The 7953-nt window shown below is 35.8% G+C and overlaps 1 long non-coding RNA gene across 1 annotated transcript; it reads right to left on the bottom strand.

Annotated features, from left to right (window-relative positions):
• Nucleotides 1–5834: 5834 nt before the first annotated feature.
• On the bottom strand, nucleotides 5835–7333 carry LOC146485346 (uncharacterized). The gene is made up of 2 exons (XR_014863365.1): nucleotides 6243–7333; nucleotides 5835–6190 (listed from the first exon to the last, which is right to left on the bottom strand). It is a non-coding gene; the product is annotated as an uncharacterized LOC146485346 (long non-coding RNA).
• Nucleotides 7334–7953: the final 620 nt, after the last annotated feature.

Genomic DNA, 7953 nt, shown 5'->3' with positions numbered 1-7953 from the left:
ATCTGTAGAAATGTAAGTAATAAATATTTATTCCATTTGAAATTTGTACCCGAAACTCACATTGTTTACTCCATATTCCTAGGAAGCCTTTGGTCCATAAGCCCTCCGGCTTCTATACAGGCTTCCTTGCCAGAGCCTTTTTTTAAAATATCTAACATCAATTATTTATTTTATTTGCCGTAAATGTGTGTCTTACACTAATTGTATGTATTAGGGACTGTGCAATAATTATCAGGGGGGAGGGGGGGGGGGGCTGAAAAACCAGAGTTATCTAGCAAAAACTTAGACAGTACCCCCCCTCCAAAACTAAAAAATTAGTTCTAAGCCCCCCTCTGTTACGTTAAAAAATAACGTCGTACCCCCCTCCCCCCCAGTGGACATTGAGCAGCTGGAAAATAGGTTTCAGTATCTATTGTCTGACAATCCAGCCTGTGCCGGTAGATTTATCTGTCACTGTGATGACTACAAGCCAAACCCACATGATGACAGTAATATCACTAGATGTAAAAATGAGGCAAATAAAATCAAGTTTAAGCTTCAAGCCATCAAAGATAAGATATCAAAACACGACGACAGCCTCTTCTCTGAAAACACTGGTAAACTCAAGCCTGGACTGAGCTGCCATCACAGATTCAATAATGACAAACATTATTATGTAACATCTGGTATCGAGAAGGATGTTGATCGCTTGATTGAAGATTTAGACAAAGCATTTGCTAAGTACCGGGGTGCTTACCACATTGGCTCAAAATCCAAAACTTCTGAAGCCAGAAAGAGAAAGGAGCAGAGAAAAAAAAAAATCAAAGAACAGGAGATTGAACGCTTCAAATAACAGACTAAAACGGGCTTGCATTATATTTAGATCCTTGGGAGGAGAGCCTGTTGAACTTTGTTATGAGCCAGAGATGTATGGAATTCAGCAAATCGATTCAGTCGATGAAGAAACGTTACTTTTATTCACATCAAAAACCGACAAAGCCTGTCTACGAGATCTGTTTGATTCCCATTGTTTTACGGGGGATGCTGAAAAACAAGTGCATGATTTTTGCTTTACATAGGGTCAGCTTAATTAAATAGAAGAAGGGTTAAAATTAATCAGTTATCTTTTCATTTTGATGGAATTTTTTCAATAATCGTTTAACAACTGTTCGTATTGATATTTGTTACAGTCTAGCATGAGGCCTGTATTGAGAATCTTTTATTACGTTTAACTTTATTTACATTTCGAATAAAACTTAAGGCAACCCCCTCTGTCAAATGAGTGATTTTACTTTGAGCCCCCCTATCTTGGCAGCAATTTTAGGTAATGCCCCCCCCCCCTCTCGTTTTTCAGCCCCCCCCCCCTCCCCCCTCCTGATAATTATTGCACAGTCCCTTACACCATATGTATGCTGTATATTTTTATGCATTATGGCGAATAAAATTGTACAAATTGAGATTCATTGGATGGACCATGTTTATCCTACATTTGCCGCTCGCTGCTTTCAGTTTCTCAGTAAAACTGAGTAGTTTTGCGTAAACATCAAAGATCAGAATTGTTTTTCGGTGTTCTTATCTATGTACTTATTTTTCAAGAAAACGTAAACGCGAATTTCGCATTTGCCGTTTGCCGTAAACACGATTCTAAATTGATCTCTCGTGTTGTGGCACCTGAGTTGTCTTATTGTGTTCTAAGGAATAAAATTCAGAATTGACCAGCATCCTAACAGAAGATAAGTGGTTTCGAGATAAGCAAAATTTAAATTAAATATTCAAAGGCAACAACGTGATGAAAGAAAAGAACAATGAAGAGTCCTATCAACATGATTTTTCTTAACACTCGACGTTAGCAGTCATTTTTGAATGCCCTGTTTGAAATCATTGAGATTTAGAAAGTTTCACTTTTCATGATAAATTTCAATTGTTTTTGGAAACGGATAAAATGAACATGAAAGAACAGGACAAGTTCAATAAACTACACCTGATTAGCTTGAATTAACTGAATATGAAATTTTGGTTTGTTTGGTTTAGTGTTAGAAGGTATTAGATGAAATCGGTTGCCTGTCAGGTTTTATTAAAACTGAAACTAATTAGTATAATTAACAAGCCAGCCGTACAATATTTCAAATAAGGCTAGCGCGTTTTAAGCATATCCAGAATATTAAAAGAAGAAAAGAAGTTAAAATATCTGAATGCAAGAAGTTCAAAGATTCAAGTCGACTTTTTCAGTTTGGTAATCATACAAACTGATCGTTTCATTGTAAATACATTTTTTTCCGGAAATGGTAAAATGACAGAAAAGAACGGACTGATTAAACTTATAACTGCTAGTAATTAAATATTTCGCCAAAATTCGACTAATGGATTAATGTTTTAGTTTAAAGACTTCTTGACCATTTGAGTTATCCAGTTTGCGGCTTGGTAAAGCTTATCTTTTTATTACATATCTTCAAAATATCGAAAAAAAATTCAAGCGAAACAGAAATAAAACCTTTTTCATCCCAGAAAAATACGGTAAATTGGTAGAGAAGTACATAGAATGAAAGCATTCAAACTGAACTAAAACTTAAACAATTTGCCAGTTTTAGCTAACGAGTTCGGCTAGTAGTGAGTTAAATTTTTAATTGACAGCTGATTGGTCACGTTTCCTGACCTCCGAGTAAAATTTACATAATGTAATATTTGAACAAAACAGCGGAAATCAATTATCAGAACATGTTATGTCTTTTGTCGAAAGCGCCTTACTCTTCATCCTTGGTTCCTCGACGATATCATCGAAATCTGCACTAAGGGACTGTGAAACACACATCTGCTACCAATTTACCAGACAGTGCATATTATGAAATAGCCACCGACAAACAATTCTGTCCAGCCTTTGATTTCCCAAAGTATTGGTTAAGGACCACGTTTTCGCAAATTTCAACATAAAACAAGCCCACTACAGGCTTTATTCAATGCTCGCGAAGCCTTTCTTTCAGAGCGTAATAATTTATTTATTATGGTGGACTATCAACTGCTTGATACATTTTTGGCCGTTTTGTCAATTCCGTTTATTCTTGTTGGAGTCGCTGGAAATGTTCTTGTTATTTATATTGTTCATTCAACTCAAATCATGCATTCAACAACGAACTTTCTGCTGGTAAACCTGGCAGTGAGCGACTGTCTAACGCTTCTTGTTTGGCCCTTACATTGGCAAATCTGGTGGAGAGAAAAACGGCTATATGGAATAACAGGGGAGTTACTGTGCAAGACATTTACAGGGGTAACAATAATAGATGTTTTTTGCGTTGTCTCAAGTTTTACGCTGACAACATTGGCTATTGAGAGGTATCACGCCTTAATGAAGCCTTTCCATACCAGTTTAAGGCTCTCAATCGAGTACGTTCAGCCCACAATCGCCATTATATGGTTCTCAAGCATTTTGCTTTGTTTGCCGGATTTCATACTGCGAAGTCTCGACAACGAGTTCAATTCTTGCGTCGGACCATGGACAATGCACATGGATAATCGGAGCAGAATATATGTAATATGCAACCTGGTGTTGTCTGTTTACGTTCCCTTTTTCATTCTATTATTCTGCTATGGTTCAGTGATACGAGGGTTATACTTTACCAACACCGTATGTGCCTCAGAGCCAATCGAACACAGCCAATCCAACCAAGAGAAGAAACAATTAGTGATCACGTTCGTTTCTGTAACTGCGGGATTTTTTGTTTGTTTTATTCCACCTGCGAGCCAATTCATGTATTTAGCTTGCACAGAGCACGAAGCAGATATCACAATGCACGAGATGTGTTATCAATTCCTGTGGTTTCTACTAATGGCCACTTCAACCTTAAACCCGATCCTATATGCTTTCCGCAGTACAAACTTTAGAAATGGATTTCGACGAATAATTACCTTCCCTTGCAAAGAAACTTCACAGAGAGTTCAAAATATTCCTTTGGAATAATTCGCAATGATATTTTAAACCTAAATTTTATTTTGAAGAATGCGTTAAAGAATCAGTTTAATACCTAGAAACCGAACGTTGCCTGTTAACTCTTGGTTTTAGTCATCAGGTTTTTTTTCAAAACTTAACAGGTTACTAAGAGAACTTAAAGGGGAAGTATCATGGGGTTTTTGATATCGTTTGTTAAAAATGATGAAATAAGACCTTCAATCACCTGCCAAATATTTCTTGAATGACCAGAGGCACGGAATAAACTATATTCTTGAAAGAAACAACTTGTGATCCGTTCTAGCGCATTTTGGAAACAAAAATGCGAGAACTTGAAAAACATTAGCCTAATATTTTTCAAGTTTCAATCCAAACTGGCCTACCCTGTCTCTGGCCAGAGGCACTAATCGACAGTTTTATTGCACTGGGGTGATAATTTTTAACAAACTTGACAATTATTTCGTTTTTTCTGCTGACAGTCAAACATTTTTGGGTTTTGAAATGACAGCAAATTTTCGTGATACTTCCCCTTTAAATAATTTAGGATGTCCGCAATAAGTTGTTCTTTTTGTGATATTCACTGGGTTTATTAAGTTTAGTTGATCAAGTTGAGGTACCAAACTGAGATAGACACGACCGGATATCCAGTCCGATCATTTCAGATATTTTATCAGATATATTAGTCAACAATGCCAAGGGGATTTTATGAATAAGGTATAACCTTATCTTACAAAAATAACAATTACAAAATTGGTTATTGTTGTTTTTGAGGGGATAGAAGATAGGAACACAGCGAGAAAGAAGCGGAACAACATTTCATCTTTACAAGACGCCATTACAATTCAGAGCACATGGTTTCACTAGGCGCACGTTTGTTCTGTCGTGAATTGTAATACCGTCGTAAATTGTAATACCTGTCGTGAATTGTAATAACACTTGTCGTGAATTGTAATACCTGTCGTGAATTGTAATAACAGTTGTCGCAAATTGTAATAACGTACCTATCGTGAATTGTAATAACCTGTTGTCGTAATTTGTAATAATCCGAGCTGTTGTGAATTGTAATACCACGTTGTTGTGATCTGTAATAAGTCTTAAGAACAAACAATTATACAATGATGGTAAAATGACAGACCAAACAAGGCTCCTATTGGTCGAGATAGGAAAAATATGACCTTCAAATTTGCTCTTACGAATACGCCGTCTTTCAAAGATCTCCCTTTTCTGTACGAAAGTAGGGTAGGGTCTTTGTAGATCTCTCTTAGCAGAGGCTGATTTTCTATCAAGTGCCATTTACTCATCTGAATGGTTTTTAGGTAAAGTACAGAAGGGCGATATTCTGCAACAAACGGCAAAATGTTTTTGCGCGTTTTTTGTTTGTTTTGTAGGGCCGACATTCTTTCGCTCATATTGACCGTCCGAGAGAGTTTTATCTTTAAGGTTATTGGGGTAACCTCTGTAGCGTGATCTCTGTTTGATTAGAGTAATGTTTTCTTCAAATGTTGTTTTTGAAGAAGTTGTTCTGAGAAGTCTTCAAGGAGCTGTTATTTACAACCGAGTGTAAAGTATGCACGTGACTCTCATACGTTGAGACAACAAGCTTGCAGAGCATTTTAAAAAGAATGAGACTTCCTTGTCCAAATGTATTCATTCACCGCTCAAGATCTCTTTCGTATTTTTAAAATACTTTATTATGAAAAAGCGTATTTTTGTCGTATTTTAGAAAAGTCACGCAGCTGAAATACGGTCAGTGGAATAATTTTGCCCAACCAAGGGTGCCTGACAAATTATACTGTTCGGGTGTTAAAACGTTGTCTTGCTTCAATTTCAAAGCGTAAACAAATGTTACGAAAATAAGCTGGATTTGGTGTTTCAAATTTTTAAAAAATACACATGGATCAAAATAAAGGTTGGGTTTTTGCGTCATTTCTTATATTTTCTTTCGTAATTGTTTGTTCTTAAGACTTATTACAGATCACGACAACGTGGTATTACAATTCACGATAGCTCGGATTATTACAAATTACGACAACAGGTTATTACAATTCACGACAGGTACGTTATTACAATTCACGACAAGTGTTACTACAATTCACGACAGGTATTACAAATCACGACAAGTGTTATTATAATTCACGACAGGTATTACAATTTACGACAGAACACACGTTCCATCGTGGGTAAAACTACGTCATTGTAATTCATCAACAGTGATTTGTTCGTAAGTTTAGTCTACAACACACGTCGATCGTGATAATTGATCCAAGCGCACTTTGTTAGTAAGGTAGTCTCTTTCTGAGCATTGTTATAATTTCCATCCAACTTAGGTTGTGAGTTAAATCCGATTGACGAAGTTCCGACTCTACATATTGAGTAATACTATGTAGGAGGTATAGGAATCTAAGCTCAGCTTTTCAGTACCATAGTCTCTTTTTGAAAAGTGTCTATGTGATAATTTGCCGTAATTTCCTTATAAATAGGCGGCTTTTTAAGGTAAAAAAGAATGAAATACTACATTGATGTCTTGCAAGTTTTATAACTTTCTCCAGTACAGAAAGTGAACGAAATTAATTCTTCTTCAATTTTCACCTTGTATTTTTTGTCAGTCTTTGTTTAAATGATCTTTGTGTAATTTCTTTGTCAGATTTTGTTATAAATAGATTGACTTCCTAATCTGCGGCACGTACATTAAATTTATTTCGTTGTGTAGTCTTTTTTCTCTTTAAAATACGGGTGTGGGGTGAGGAAAAAAAATCCCTATAGACCTCAAATTAGAACAGTCAATGTTTCTTTTCACCCGGCTCCCCTTTTACGTGGTAAATCGCAGCTAGATAAATTACATAAAAAAGCTGTGTTTGTATTATGTAAACAGTGAATGAAAAACAACAGGACATATACAAATGAATTTTTTATATATATCAGCGAACAATTCCTCCTCTCCTTGCATGATTTGTCAAACGCCGAGGCGATTTTGATGTGATTTTGAGCAGTAATTTTTCCAGCGATCTTACGTCCATTTGCCGTGATTGCCTGTGTAAACAATGGCGAATGTTGCTGTACATGACTGCGATGATTTCTCACTTATTAATACCTTCAATATTGTTATATATAGCTAAAACATTCGATAAATTTAGCATCATGTCACCAGTACTGGAAAAATGTGTAGACAGATCCCACAGACAAGCATTTAAATGGAATAAAATTGACAGCAAGAGAAAGGAAGGAAAAAAGGAAGGAAGGAAAAAAAGAAAGAAAGAAAGAAAGAAAGAAAGAAAGAAAGAAAGAAAGAAAGAAAGAAAGAAAGAAAGAAAGAAAGAAAGAAAGAAAGAAAGAAAGAAAGAAAGAAAGAAAGAAAGAAAGAAAGAAAGAAAGAAAGAAAGAAAGAACGAACGAAAGAAAGAAAGAAAGAAAGAAAGAAAGTCCTTCCTTGTGCGAAAAAAACAAACAAACAAACAAAAAACAGGCAAACAAAAACAATAACTCCAGAACAAAGACAGAGCGCCATTGTTAATGATACAGCTCTTATAGTGTGATATGATTTGCATACGTAAGTGTTTAGCCAGCAATAGACAAAAAGAAGCCTAACAGGTGCATCTGCGGTGTGCCTGCGGTATCGCTCACAGGCCTGGACATGAAACGTCGGCCATCATTGGTTAGCGAAGCGCACATACTTCCCATCGAATATCTTGTGTATTCTGTATTGTTAATCAGTACGGTTTTGAAGTAAATCAAGGAGCTTATTTTACGAGAAATCATCGCCGAATACAAGCGTTTAAATTATTTCAGTTGAAGCGGAAATCTTTGAAAATAAATTGGTTAGCTGAACCACGGAAATGTTGAATGCTTTCCATAATTAGTATGAATCATATCACAGGACGAAACCACTTCACACGATAATTTTAATAATTAATTTTAATAATAATTACAATTTGTGAACTTGAGATACTTGAAGTTATTCGTTTATAAGTTTTCAATCCTATGATTAATTTATATTCTGGGTGACAGTGCAATGTGTAAATAGCATCAATTTGGAC

This window comes from Pavona decussata, unplaced genomic scaffold (genome assembly GCF_977016875.1).
Source record: "Pavona decussata unplaced genomic scaffold, jaPavDecu1.1 SCAFFOLD_26, whole genome shotgun sequence".
NCBI lineage: Eukaryota > Metazoa > Cnidaria > Anthozoa > Scleractinia > Agariciidae > Pavona > Pavona decussata.
The sequence above is the reverse complement of the archived record's forward strand: the minus strand, read 5'-3'. Positions and strand labels throughout refer to the sequence as shown.